General features: G+C 37.3%; 1 protein-coding gene across 3 annotated transcripts in view; it reads right to left on the bottom strand.

Moving 5' to 3' along the window:
* Nucleotides 1-15,815, bottom strand: part of LOC150103918 (uncharacterized) — a 224,993-nt gene that overhangs the window by 72,954 nt on the left and 136,224 nt on the right. The gene's annotated exons all lie outside the window — the stretch shown is intronic.

Here is a 15,815-nt window from a genome sequence, read left to right as displayed (position 1 = left end):
ACGGACAAAATTTCCGGTCTGTATGTCACGTGAAAATTAACACCCTGTTACCCATTCATTTTAAAAATTTTTTATGGAATTTACAACCGTGTTAAAAAAACTTTTTTTTTATTATTCCGACGTTTCGATCTTCACATCAAGAAAGGATAACACCCTGTTAATTTTAAAATGCTTTTAACTAAGATTTGCTGATAATTAAATTAACAGGTTATTTTTTGTTATTAATTTCCTGTTTTTTTTTAACAAATTTTGGTGAACAGGCCATCATATGTTGGAAAAATACTGTAGTAATTTAGCCGACATAAATGAGTCACCGCTCATAAAACATGTTCGCCGAATGAGTAGGATGTGATCACACCAATCGCACTGTAATTGGTTCTTTAGTCGTGACTTTATGAGGCAGTTTTATTAGACACACTTTCATGATTTTAGGGAGTTAATTATAAAAAAAAACAGCAGAATTCAAAAGTTCAAAAAAAAAATTCATAGTTTTTTTCAAAGCAGGATTATCTAAACCAAGTGCCTCAACATCGAACATTAACTTATAAGTGTGAAAATTGTGTGTAAAACAATTTTTTTGTTATTACAGTGCTAATATTGATAAAATTGCAGCATAATGTTACAGATATTTTTATTTTAAAAAATTCGTGATTTAACGGACACCCCTTAGCACCTATTAATCCATTAAATCGAGGGTTTACTGTACTTGGAACAGTGCCAAACTAGGCAAGTGCAATGGGTACGTAGGCCCAGGATGAAGGGGGGGGGCCTGAAATTGGGTATCAAAAAAATAATTAGTATTATGTTTTCCTTTTCAAATTTAAAATTTTGTTGCTATGGGGGGGGGGGGAATTCCATAATGTTTTAACCGGTTAAAGTTAAAAATTAACCGACCAATAAGAACTATTAAACAGGAATTGTATAAGTAAAGATTTTCTTATTGGTGCAGTAAAATGTGAACTTTAATCTAAAATATAATAAATTTAGTTTAATCCTTTATCCAAATGTAAGCAAACAAAGTTTGAACCTGAAGTATCTTCAGGACTGAGGCAATTCGTGGTAAAGGTGGACCAAGCTCTCATCACTCCTTGTCTCAGTATCTCCCATAATGCAAAGCACATTTCCTTGCGGAGATGTATAATTATTATTATTATTATTATTATTGTTCCGGGAAACTCCAAGGAGTCGACAGACTCATCGAGGGAGGCCCTAACATCATGTCTGGAATAACTATTCAGCATTCACACAGTATCTATCATATCTTGCCTTGAACCCATTCACGGTCGTAGCACCCACAACAGACTCTGGAAGCTTATTCCACTCATTCACCACTCTCCAAGTAAAAAACCTAGCTCTAACACCCTTGTCAACAACGCTCTTCCCCAGCTTCCATGCATGGTCCCTAGTCCTCCCACCACCAGTCATATTTTCAAAAATATCTTCTGGATCAATCCTATAAAAACCCTTCAGTAATTTGAATGTCTCAATCATATCACCCCTCCTTCGCCTATCATCCAATTTCTGCAACCCACAAATCCTCAACCTATTCTCATAAGGTTCATTCCGCAGACCTGCTATCATCTTGGTCAGTCGTCTCTGGACCCTCTCCACTTCCTCCCCATCACGAAGAAAACCTGGTGCCCATAACTGGGCACAGAAGTCCAGATGGGGTTTTATCAAGGCTCGATACAGAGGAACAACAACTTGTTTGTCTCTACATGTTAAAGTATTTTTCATAAGCCAAGTGATTTGGTGAGCTGTTTAGTCACTTTTGCAATGTGCCCCCAAACTTCAACTCCTTATCCACCAGCACTCCCAAATCCCTGGCCTCATCAATCTCCTGGAGTACAGTTCCACCAATGCGATATACTGCTGCTGTTCTTTTCACCCCAAAGTGCATAACCTTACACTTTGCCACATTAAACTGACATCCATTTTTCCTAGCCCAGTCCTCCAAACTATACAAATCATCCTGTAAAATTTTGACATCCTGTGCACTCACAATTGCTCTACCCAACTTTCCATCATCAGCAAACAAGTGAACACTTCCTCTCAAATCCTTTCCAATATCATTGATGAACAAATTGAAAAGTAGTGGTCCAAGAACAGAACCCGGCGGCACACCACTAGTCACAAGCCGTCTTTTGGACTCCACTCCTGAATAAACCACTCTCTGGTATCTCTCCTTCAACCACCTCCTATCCATCTTACCAACCCTATATCTATCCCCATCTGCTCCAGTTTACTGATTAGGGTTCCATGTGGTATCCTGTCAAAGGCCTTGGCAAGGTCCAGTAGTATCACTGTAAACCCATTACCCCTATCCAGTTCAGCCGTCACTGTGTTATAAAACGTGAGCAAGTTACTGAGGCATGATCTACCCTTCACAAAACCATGTTGTCCCCCATACAATATCCCATTTTCATCTATCCAATCCTGTATTCTTTTCTTGACTAATCTCTCTAAGACCTTGACAATGATTCCTGATATGCTAATCAGTCGGTAATTCACAACAGCAGTCTTGGAACCACCTTTATGCAGTGGAACTATTTTTCCCTCCTTCTACCTGCTCGGGACTAACCCAGACCCGAGACTCAAATTAAACAAAATGGTCAAGGGTACTGACAATTCTTTAGCTGCTTCTCGTACTACACGAGCTGGTATACCATCCAATCCCACATATGTATTGACATTGAGGTTATGCAATAGACTACTCACCTCCACTTCATTCACCACAATTCCCGTATAATCTACTGGTTTATTCATTTCTGCAATGTCACCACCTGGATGATATATTCTTGCAAAGTGCTCACTCAGTAACTCAGCTATCTCAACTGATTCAGTTACCTCCCTACCATCGGCATTCTTTAAAATCATTCTGCCATGTACATTTTTCCTTTTACTTGCTACATATCTAAAAAACTGTTTAGGATTCTCTTTAGCCTGCATGGCCAATGTTCTTTCGTAATCCTTTTTTGCTTTTCTTACCACACTCGACACCCTTCTGGCCTGCGCTTTATACCGTTCATGTGCCTGCCAGTCACCTTTCTCCTTAAATTCCCTCCATAGTTGTTTCTTTTTTTGCAGCTCAAGCTTAATGGTGTTATTCATCCATTTAACCCCTACTTGATTTATTATTCGGACTCTAGGTATACAGTCAGCCATTGCTTCATGCAAGCACTTCTTAACTACCTCCCATGCACTATCAACTTCTAGTCCTTGCAGTTCTACATGCCACGGCACTGAGCCAATCAAACTCCTAAGCTTGTCATACTTTTCAGCCCGATAATTCCACATGTACCCTGTCTTAATTGAAAATTCTACACCTTTAGCCACCTCCCAAATCAAGACCCTATGATCACTCTCACCGATTGGTGGCAATGTGGTAATATTTGTTACAGCCAAATCCTCAGATGTAATTACTAGGTCAAGCACTCTCTGACCCCTAGTATTTTCCATTACATGCTGTCGCAGATAGTTATCCCTTAATAACCGCATAAAATCCAATTCCTTCCTCCCATGTGTCCTCTCCTCACTCCAATCAATGCGACCATAGTTGAAATCTCCCATAATAATCACCCTCCTTCCACTCATTTCTTCTATTTGCTTGTGCATACTGTCATCACCATCCTTTCCATCACCTGGTCTATAGCAGCACCCAATTGTATATTTAGTTCTGCTAGCCACAATCTCACACCAAATGGCCTCAAATGTGCTCTTTTCTCTATCCTGCAATTCAACTTCTATTCTCCTTTGCTGTAGCTCGTCAGCTATCATCAACAATATTCCTCCCCCCATTTTATTCTCTCTATCATTCCTGAACACACTATACCATCACATTCAATCCCACTAGCTATATCATCTACAGTCAGCCATGTTTCACTAATGCTATGCATTAAGGGAAGGGCCACTACCTAGACCGGTTTTGACCTTTATTGAGGTCTCGTCAGTGGGAGCAAGACCCAGAAGTAGTGATACTAAGGCAGAAGCAATAGAGAAGTCATATTTACCTATACGAGTTGCCAAAAGGTGTACCACCTTATTATTAAATTACTCTGGATTTAGAGAAAGATGTCAATCAAAAATGTTACAGAGTTTGTTGTATTTGTTTAATTTTTTTTTTTTTTACAAAAAAAGGAGCCAAAAATAAAATCTTGCACAGGACCCATGAAAAGTTATTTAAGGCAATGCTTGGAGAAAATGGAAAAGCTAATAATAATAATGGTAAGCATCTGCAGGATACAGACTAGTCATTACTAACATGTTCCAACAAATATTTGCACAAGTTCACATGGAGGAAAGACAACAGAAATAAGAAAAACCTTACTATGTCATTGTTCATAGTGATATCTTCATACTGTTGCAGGATACTAGTGTATAGAGCAGGGGGTGGGGAACCCTAAGCACGCGTGCCAAACGTGGCCTCCCAACGACTTTTCCGGCACATAATCTAGGGCTCACCTTAAAAAAATAAATAAATATAAATTAAGTGGATATTAAATCCAACATTATTTCAAAGCCGAATACAGAAACTATTAGAGTTTCGTGCAAAAATTGACCAGAGAGCTTGTGGGAATACACTCACCACCATACTACGTGTTGCCCTAGCCGAACCTTATAGGAAGCACGAACACTCAAAGTACCCGTATGTTCACCTCCTATTGGTCCATTTTGATAAGGTTTCCCTGGTCTGACAGCTGTTTCAAACTCATTGGTTTTTCAGAGACCAAGCAGAAACCTAAGAGCAAAAACTCAGTTCTAAGGAACTTGAAGCATCGGAGAGGTGTATTTTCTGTAAGTGAACTCTCGGTCGGTGCGTAAAGTATTTACTAAAATAAAGAGCCAAAAGGCTTCACTTCAGGGATGCAAAATTATATAAATTAAGTGGAAATTGACATCCACTTACAATATTCTTTGATTTTATCGCTCTAGTATGATTTTTGATCAATTTGAAAAGGTTCTCCCAATACTTAAGACACTAAATAACAATGTGTTTACCAAAATTTTGGTTGGTACATGAAAAAAATTTTGCATCAAAGATTTGGCAATTTTGGCATGCACTTAAAAAGGTTGCCCACCCCTGGTATAGAGGATATCAAATTGGAATTGGCCATCACTTAGTGCTAAATGAAATAAAAATGATTATCACATTAAAAGAACAGTGTGCAAGAAAATTGCAAAAAGGATTCAAATTGAGCAGCTTTTACAGGTAAACTGCAGACACATTCGCCTCCAGAGCAAATTTACAGTCCTGTAACAAATAATCATCAGGAGCTTTATTCGATTCTGAAAAACAGCATGAGGAACTTTTTGCACTGATGGAAGGTTATTGGTTGCTGGGTTTATATATCTCTATGATGCTAGTAGGACTCTTGTAAGAATTTTTAAAGGACATCAAGTGCAAGTTAGTCAATTCTATGATTGCACGAAAGATAATTTTGGAAATTATTATATTCTCGATTTGCAGCATACTGACAGACTGTTTTAGTGAATTTGCATGCTGTTACAAACTAGTTAAATGTCCTAAACCAAATCATAATGCCATTTGAGGCATTATGATTTGGTATAATATGACATACTAAGACAAATAATGTGAAGTCATACCACCTTTACCATGAGTTGCCCTAGTTCTGAAAATAGTTCAGGTGCAAATTGTTTGCTTACACTTGAATAAAGTGTAAGCAAATTAAACCAAGTATATAATTTCTTGGTATCTTTAATGTTTAGTCAATCCTATGATTTTACGAAGAATAATTTTGGAAATTCTCAATTTGCAGTATACTGACAGATTGTTTCAGTGAATTGGCATTCTGTTACAAACTAGTTAAATTAAATGTCCTAAACCAAATCATAATGCCACTTCTTTTTTGAGCTTTTTGATAATATTCAAAATGCTCCCTGAAATGATTCCTTTATTTTTAACCTCTAGTCAAGACTTGAGCCTCTATAGCTCAGTCGGTATAGATGAAGTCCTTTGGTCAAAAAGACCTGAGTTCAATTCCTGTCTATGATGCGAGGAATCTATATCTGGACTCCTTCAACTAAAGATGAGTTAGCTGGTCTCATATGGAGGTGGAGGGTTTTTTTCCCCAATAACTCAGATTTTTCATCCCTCAAAACAGGCAAACCAATCCCGTGAACAGGCATGGCTATAGTCATAAATACTTAAGGTGCAGCAAGGAAGGCAACGGGAAACCACCTTGCTTCGTAATCATCTCCCTAGTATAGTAGCATATTGCTACCCCACCAACCATAAGGTTGAAGGGAAAATACAACAGTCAGACCAGAACAAGTTATGTCAGAGGGAGATGTTGCCATGGTGAAAACCAGAGGTTCCGGTGGGTCTTGGGAATGGAACAGGCCATTTTAGTGGGTAGTTTCACTTAACATTTATGGTTAGCTATTGTAAACCTATTGCTCTAAAAACAGCACCTTCATGGTGCATTTATGAAGTGAATGTGACATTTACTCATTAGTTACAGATATAAGCAAGAAACATTTATGGAGGGAAATTAGTTGGTTTCACATGGAGATTTTTCATCCTGTAAAACAGAATGACTGACTGCAGTACTTGCACAATTAACAGGTAACTGATTTTGTATTTATTGTTTCAGTCAGAATTAAACTCAAACCAAAGTGCTAATGGGGAGAGGGCTGTATTGGCTATGTTTACTTATCTTTTTAATGCCTATTTATAAAATTATAGCATATGTTTAGTTGCTTGATGATGGGGACCTTTTAAACATACTCAGAGCACTCATCATCAAGCAACTGGTTGTCCATGATGTAAAATATTTTCTAAAAGCTTTATTTTTAAAGTTTAATCATTTATTCCAGGGTAGTTCAAGGTCCTGTTCTTTTTCTTACCCCTTTTCCCCCCATTTATATTGGTGATCTACTTTCATTGACCAGAAAACCCTTATATTTTTGTTGATAATACAGTGTATCCTTTCCCATTTGAGGAACCTTCTAATGCATAAATGCACAAGACCACAAGAACATTAACCATTCCTTAAACTGATTCCATATTTCTCAACTCTGTAATTTTTGAGTCATTGTTTTTATGCTTTGTTCCAGCATTTCTCAATCTTTCTAAGGACCAGTAAAATGCCTAAAACAATTCTACGGACCACTAAGTTACAGAGGCATAGCTGGAGGGGGAACGTGATCCGCCCCGGGCGGCAATTTTTTGGTGTTTAAGAAATCTTGCTAAACTATCTATAAAACAGCAACTGAATGATGAAATAGACTTCGATAATGTCATCGACCATTTTGCAAGCAGAAAAGAAAGAAAAATAATATTTTAGAATGTTGGAATTAAAGTTTTACTTCAAAACTTCCCTATACGTGATTTTGACTTTTTATAATTTTTTTAAAAACCTATGTAGGAATTACCAACATTTTGGAAAAACTGTGCCATTTATAACATAATAAATCTAAAATTATGTTTTGAATACATATGGAAACATAAGTAATTAAATTTGAAATAAATGATTAAAAGTGTATCATCATTGAACAAAGTTTTAATTTTTATTAAAGAAATAAATAATATGATATAATTATGTTACTACTTGCTTTTAATGAGATGGTTGAGCTTCTCAGCCCTTGCAGAGTTGCTGGATATCTGGCTCAATATTGGTCAACTTCAGTCGAAGATAGGCACACACACACACTAACATGATTTCTGTATTTTGCTTTTATTTGAAGCAGCGATGAAAATCCTTTCTCACAAAGATAGGTTGTAGAAAATTGCATGACGAATTTCAATGTTTCTTCAGATAATTTGGGAAATTCACTTCTCACTGAAGGCGAGATCCAAAATCGAGCCAAGCCAAGATGTGGGAGCTAGGCTTAGAAATACCAAGATTTAGTAATACAGAGCTTGTAAGTATTTCGCCAAAACAAGTTACCATAAGGTGTTTTAACCTTATTAAATAAAAATCTCTGGAGGAGATATAAATGTAGAAAGTATTTTTACCTTGGGTATAAATATATGTTAAAGATACCAAGCAAATTTAATAAATTTAATAAATCTTGGTATTTCTAAGCCTAGCTCCCACTGACGAGACCTCAATAAAGGTCGAAACCGGTCTGGGTAGTGGCCCCTTGCCTTTAATACAAAACATCATACATCCCCTTCTTGGAGATGTGTTTTGGCATTAAAGGTAAATATTAAGATTAGTGATCGGAGCTTGTTCCACCTTTGCCACGAGTTGCCCTGTTCCTGCACTACCTGTGGGATCAGTTAGACTTGCATCAATTGCAGGCGCAAACTTGACTTTTAGTCTGTTTGCTTACTTGGGAAATGGAGTAAAACCAGGTTTAAATTTGCTTGGTATCTTTAACATATATTTATACCCAAGGTAAAAATACTTTCTACATTTATATCTCCTCCAGAGATTTTTATTTAATAAGGTTAAAACACCTTATGGTAACTTGTTTTGGCGAAATACTTACAAGCTCTGTATTACTAAATCTTGGTATTTCTAAGCCTAGCTCCCACTGACGAGACCTCAATAAAGGTCGAAACCGGTCTGGGTAGTGGCCCCTTGCCTTTAATACAAAACATCATACATCCCCTTCTTGGAGATGTGTTTTGGCATTAAAGGTAAATATTAAGATTAGTGATCGGAACTTGTTCCACCTTTGCCACGAGTTGCCCTGTTCCTGCACTACCTGTGGGATCAGTTAGACTTGCATCAATTGCAGGCGCAAACTTGACTTTTAGTCTGTTTGCTTACTTGGGAAATGGAGTAAAACCAGGTTTAAATTTGCTTGGTATCTTTAACATATATTTATACCCAAGGTAAAAATACTTTCTACATTTATATCTCCTCCAGAGATTTTTATTTAATAAGGTTAAAACACCTTATGGTAACTTGTTTTGGCGAAATACTTACAAGCTCTGTATTACTAAATCTTGGTATTTCTAAGCCTAGCTCCCACTGACGAGACCTCAATAAAGGTCGAAACCGGTCTGGGTAGTGGCCCCTTGCCTTTAATACAAAACATCATACATCCCCTTCTTGGAGATGTGTTTTGGCATTAAAGGTAAATATTAAGATTAGTGATCGGAGCTTGTTCCACCTTTGCCACGAGTTGCCCTGTTCCTGCACTACCTGTGGGATCAGTTAGACTTGCATCAATTGCAGGCGCAAACTTGACTTTTAGTCTGTTTGCTTACTTGGGAAATGGAGTAAAACCAGGTTTAAATTTGCTTGGTATCTTTAACATATGCTATATGTTTTCTTTGAACTGCTCGTTTCCTCTACTTTAATAGTATCAGATTTACTCGCTGTTACAACACGTGTATGACAATTACGGTTAGCATCACTTGTTTCATTTGCTCTTCTTTTCAAAGTCTTAGTTCTATGCCACTTTTCCATTATTAAAAAATGTTTCCGAAAAATATATAAATACTGTGGTTAACTCATGACTGACTGACTGACGCACGCACGCACGCACACTGTCAAAGTATCACTTAGCACTTCTGAAGATATATTGAGCCTTGGTTGAAGGAGGGAAACCTTCAATAATAACAATAATAAAAATCAATAAACAAGCAATTGGTTGAAATGTGGATAACAAGAGTTCACTTCAAATCTGACAAAACAGCAAGGAAAGGCGAAAGCAATAAAACTATATTGTTGTTCACTTCACCCCTCTTTTATTATTCATCATTCTGCCACTACAAATTTAGCAACAGAATGACGAATAATAAAAAAAAAGGGTGAAGTGAACAACAATATAGTTTTATTGCTTCTGCCTTTGAACATTCTGATGCTATTTGTTGGTTTTTTTTTAAGTCTTCATTTGATTTCAATAATTTTTACTTACTTATTCAATTTTAATTTGTTTTGTTTGGATAATTAAAATATATATATAGTTATTTAATTAATTTAAGTCTGCCTGCAAACCACAGGCTGAGAAACATTGCTTTGTTCTATTTTTGTCTCATTGTTGCCATTTCATCTTATTCATCATGTTCTATATTTTTTATATTATTTAATATCTAGTACTGTTTATTGGCACCTTTATCGAAAGCAATAACTATCTCCATGCTTCTTGTTCTGTATGGTGAAGTGCCAAGAAAACTAACTTCTATTTCATCTCTAACAAAAACTCTCCATCTAATTCTACTCTGACTTAGATTCTTATACAAGATCTAATTTAATTTTATCTTACTGGAATAAAGTAACTAAATATATCACAACTATAGTCACATCATTGTCCCAAAAAACTAAGCTTTCTTTATGTCCTAGGTTTATTTGTCACCTGAACAACTGTTCAAGGAACCTCATTCCCACATTTTGGAAGAGAGCACAGTGCCTTTCCTTAGAATTCCACTGTTAACAAAAGGGTAGACCAGTAAATCAGGTTAATAACTCATCCTTCCATCACCTTTTACTTTGAATGCAGTGGAAAGGGAGGAGAAAGCACTGACAGTGAGTGAGCAGGTAGTATATGGGGAATTGAGTAAACATGTTAAAGCTTTTGAGACCTGATATATCACTGCATGTATTAAGAGAATTGTCCAAGTAGCTGATATCTGCTTGATATACTTATTTAACGAGTCTTACAGTGGACAAGTTCCAAAGGAGTGCAAAGAGAGCAGGTCTGTTATCCTTAATGAGAGGTGATGACTCAAGTTTCTAATCGTAGGGGCAATCTGTGTCTGGAGTTGTGGTTAAGGTGCTGGAGAGGTTAGTGAGGACCAAGGCCAGAATTGGATTGACAACAGTGGAATTCTCTTTAATGGATAATGTGGGTTTGCTAAAGGAAGATCATGAATCAGTAATCTACTTATTACAATAAAGTGACAAATGCATTGGACAAGAGGGAGAAGTATAAATGGTGGTATACTCAGATTCTGCAAAGGCATTTACAGATTGCCACATAATGCCACATATGCCACATAATTATTATTATACGGGAACCTCCATAGAGTCCGAAGACCCATTGTGAGACCCAATCTTGTAGCCACCGTAGCACAATTGGAAGAGCAGCGGAACACTGCACCCTTCGACTGGAAGAGACCTGGGTTCGATCCTCATCATGACGAGGATAATCCTTATATGGGCTTTTTCAGTTGAAGGCGAGTTAACCGATCTCGTACGATGGTAGCAGGGTTTTTTCTACTGGAAACTAGGGTTTTTCATCCTGCGTACATAAAAATCGGCCTTCAGAGCACACACAATTTACAGACAAAAAAATACTGTTGTCGGTGATGATGGGCAATAGATGGCGTTGATGGTAGTAGTGTCATAGTTGAGAATTAAGTACTAGTGGAGAGGATGAGGTGTATTTAGCAAAGTAGTGTGCCCTCACACGATAAGTGCTTGGACTCCCTGTAGGTGTCACATAATAATAATAATCTATCCACACAATCTATCATACCTCTTCTTGAACCCATTAACAGAAAATGCACTCAACTGACTCTGGCAACCCATTCCACTTATTCACCCTTTTCCAAGCAAAAAATCTAGTCCTCACATCCCTACTGACCACACCTTTATTCAACTTTCAGGGATGACTCTTTGTTCTGATCCAAAGGGTCAGAACAAAGCAAAGTGCTGAAACATTTCCCCTGCATTTATCCTATAAAACCCTTTAAGCAACTTAAACGTTTCTATCATATCCCCTCTTTTTCTCCTATCAACCAGCTTCTGCAATCCACACACCTTCAATCTATCCTCATAGGGAACATTCCAAAGGCCACTCAACATTTTGCTCACTCACCTCTGAATCTTCTCCACTGCTTCATCATCCCCAAGAAACCCAGGGGACCAGACTTGAGACAGTAATCCAGATGTGGGTGTATGAAGGCCTTAAACAGGAATAACAACTTCCTTCTCTTCTTGTTAATGAGTTTTTCAATAGCCAAGTAATCTTATGGGATACCTCAGCAATATGTCCTCTAAACCGCAACTCTGTCTACCACCACCCTTAAATCTCTAGCTTCATCTATTTCCTGGAGTACAGTACCATCAATATGATATACAGCTTGTAATCATTTATCCCAAAATGCATAACTTTACATTTCTCAACATTAAACTGATACCCATTAACCTTTGTCCATACTGACTGCCTATTTAACTCTTCCCAAGTGCTTCACATCGCCTTGATTAACTATTACTCTACCTAATTTCGTATATCAGCAAACAAATGGATGTTTCCTTTCAGGTCATTTCCTATATCATTTATATACAAATTAAACAGCAATGATCTCATGACTGAACTTTGTGACTAATGTGGCACACCATTAGTCACCTGTTTTTGCCTCGATTCTGCCCGCTTTTTGATATCTCTCCAGCAACCATCCTCTTATCCATGTAACTAGTCCCATATCCATCCCATTTGTTCTAATTTGTGGTATTCTGTCAAATGCATTTGCAAAATCATGTAGCCATTTCCTTTATCCAACTCAGCTGTTACTCTATTATAAAAAATTAGTAAATTAATAAGGCATGACCAACCCTTCACAAAGCCATGTTAACCCTCAATACAGTATAATTTTTTTTTTTTTAATCTACCCATTCTTGAATTCTTTTTTACCAATTTTTCTAGTACTTTTACCACCATGCCAAAAGATACCGATTGCCTATAATTTGCTACTGTAGTATTAGAACCTCCCTTATGCCAAGGAATTATTTTGCCTTCTTTCCACTCCCTTAGAACCCTACCAGAACAGAGACATAAATTAAACAGCCTAGTCAGAGGCATTGCCAGTTCCCTTGCACATTCTCACAAAACTCTAGCTGATATCCCATCTGATCCCACAGCTGTATTTACATTGAGATTCTGTAATATCCCAAGAACCTCTAATTCATCCACCTCTGTTCCCACATTAGTGCCTATCATATAGATAAAAGTAGTAACCTCACTAGGATGATATATATTCTTGCATTATATATAAAAACAGTAAGTCAACTATTTTATCTGCCTCTGTTTCCTCGTTACCATCATCTATTATTAAGGTTAATCTTCCATAGTTATTCTTCCTTTTACTTGCCACATAATGAAAGAACTACTTGGGATTTCCATTGTCTTGCTCAGCTAAATTCTTCTCATAATCTGATTTTGCCTTCTTTGCTATGCTGGTCACCTTTCTTGTATGAGCTTTGTACTGTTCATGAGTTCGCTGGTCACTTTTCTGTTTATATACCCTCCACAGCATTTTCTTCTTCTGCAGCTTATGCTTAATGATATTGCTCATTCATTTAACTCCTACCCAATTAACCCTCCTGATGATGCTTAACTATGCCCCATGCACTACTAACATTCTTATCATGCAGTGTTTTATGCCATGGTACAGATTTAAGCTTTTTCCTAAGCATTTCATAATCGCCTGCCTTGTAGTTCCACAAATATCTTCTTGACAGAATATTCTCATGTTTTACAATCTCTCAAGTCAAGACTACATGGTCACTTTCACCAATTAGAGGCAATGTTGTCACCTTGGTAATGGATAGAATTCTGGTCCTATGACCAGTCTGATACTCTCCTACCCCTAGATCCCTCCATCACATGCTGTTTTAAGTAATTATCTCTCAGCAGGTGTATAAATTCTATTTTCTTTTTGCCATGTGATCTTTCTTCCTTCCAATCTCTATCTCCATAGTTGAAGTCCCCCTATAATAATCACTCTAACAGTACTCATTGTACTGATTTGGCAATGCATGCTTTCCAGATCATCTGTGGAATTCCTGGCCTATAGCAACAACCACCTGTATATTTTTGTCTTATTGGTCTTAATCTCACACCAGATTGCTTCAAATGAACAGCCACCCTCCCACTTGTCTCCTATTCTTTTTGGTTGCAATTCATCTACTATCATCAGCAGTATTTCCCCCCCCCCATCCTATCTTCTCAATCTTCCCTGAAAATACTAAACCCTTGACATTCTATTCCTGTAAACACATCATCTGCTCTTAGCCAAGTCTCACTAATGCCCATAACTTTTGGCAAGGTTGCACTAACCAATGCTAAAAACTCCTCCCTCTTGTTCCTAATACTTCTGGCATTAATATATAGAAATAGCAATATCCCTTTATTCCCCTACCCACCTTTACTTTCTGAATTGACTACTCTATTCAATATCTTTACTTGAGAGACTAGATTCCTCACTTAGTTATTCTCACACTCACTCGCTCCATGGGTGCTGTCACACAAACTCACTTGCTTCCACCATAATTGTTTAAGTTTCTCCAAATTTGCACGTCAGCATGCTCGGTGAACAAAGCTCTCTCTCTCCAGACACCTAACACCAAAACAACCATTCAGATGTAGTCCATGCACATTGTACAAATCCTTTCCATCAAATGAGACCACAGATCCACAAATTAAGGAACTACACAAGCTCATCCAGAGCAATAATAGATTAGCACATAAAAATAGAGATTGTGTTATCTGATAGATGTGAGCAAGTTGTGTATGGGGAAGCAATATCCTGAAAGAAAAAAGTTTGTAGTGGTGTGCTCAAGGATCTGTTTTGGGGTCATTATTGTTCAACTTTTAGGTTAATGATATTAGGAAAGGTTTGAATTGAAATATGGAGTTGTGTGCAGGTGATGCAAAGTTTTGGAGAACTATGAAAAAATGTTATGCTTCACAAGAGTACTTGAAAATCTAAACTGTGTGAATCAGTGAGTGGTGCTATCAGTTCAATGATGCAAAGTGTAAAGTATTAAAATTTAAGAAACAAAGACAGGATGCAGAGTATATAACTGGAGAGGATATCTTGGAGGATGTAAAGGAAATAAGCGATCTATGGATCTGTTGGATTAGGACTTAAAATTTAAGGGGCATACTGCTAGAATTGTGAGGAGGATTCAACATATTCCGGTAATGATATGCAGGGTACGCTGATGTGGAGAAATAATCAGGTTATGCTTCCACTGTATAAGGCCTTGATCGAGCCATATATGGATTACTGTGCGCAGATTTGATTACATGGTTTTCAAAAGGTCCAGATTTGATCGACAACGGTGGCTTCTGGTCTCTGGTATGAAGAAAGGGTAAGAAAATGCAATTTGCAGTGTCTAACAGATAGGAGGGGAGGATATGAATGAGGCATAAAACATAAATAGGCTGCAGTATGGGCAAAGGATAATAGCTACCAGTTTAATATGCCACTTTGGCATGAAAGATCAGAAGTTGAGTATAGTAGATATGAAACTAAACTGCAACTAGTGCAGGGAAGCGTTGTATATGTAGTTCACTGCATATACAATGCCTGTACTAGCAGTGAACTGTAGAGCTCTGTACTTTGGACAATATGATTTAATAGTACATCGATGATGTAGGAAATGATTTAAGGGGAAATATCCAATTGTTTGCTGAACATGGAAAACTGGAAAGAATGACAGTCAATGAAGATGATAGAGATACAGTGGGAGACTTAAATAGGCTGCAGTATGGACCAAGGATAATGGGTACAATTTAATATGGCAAAGTGTAAGGTCATGCACTTTGCAATGAAAGATCTTTTGTTGTAGATGTGAAACTGAACTGCAAGAAATTAATGCAAGGATTTGAAGTTTAGAAGGCATATTGCAAAAGAGGTAACCAAAAAAGATCATTAAGTTACTTGAATGCTGAAGAACATGCTGGCAAGCAGGGATGAGAGGTTATTATTCCTCTGTAGAAGGCTTTGATAAAGATATATCTGGTTGCCTAGATTCCTTGGGGATGTGGAAATGGAGAGGATTCAGTGAGATTGACAGATTGTGACAAGTTTATGGAAAAATTTATTGAACTTTTAGTGAACTCATGAATAATGAGTTCAATAAAAAGGTAGATATGTATTGTGTGAA

Source organism: Typopeltis vanoorti, chromosome 8 (assembly GCF_054136105.1).
Source record: "Typopeltis vanoorti isolate ZY-2024b chromosome 8, IOZ_Tvanoo_1.0, whole genome shotgun sequence".
Taxonomy (NCBI): Eukaryota; Metazoa; Arthropoda; class Arachnida; order Uropygi; family Thelyphonidae; genus Typopeltis; species Typopeltis vanoorti.
The sequence above is the reverse complement of the archived record's forward strand: the minus strand, read 5'-3'. Positions and strand labels throughout refer to the sequence as shown.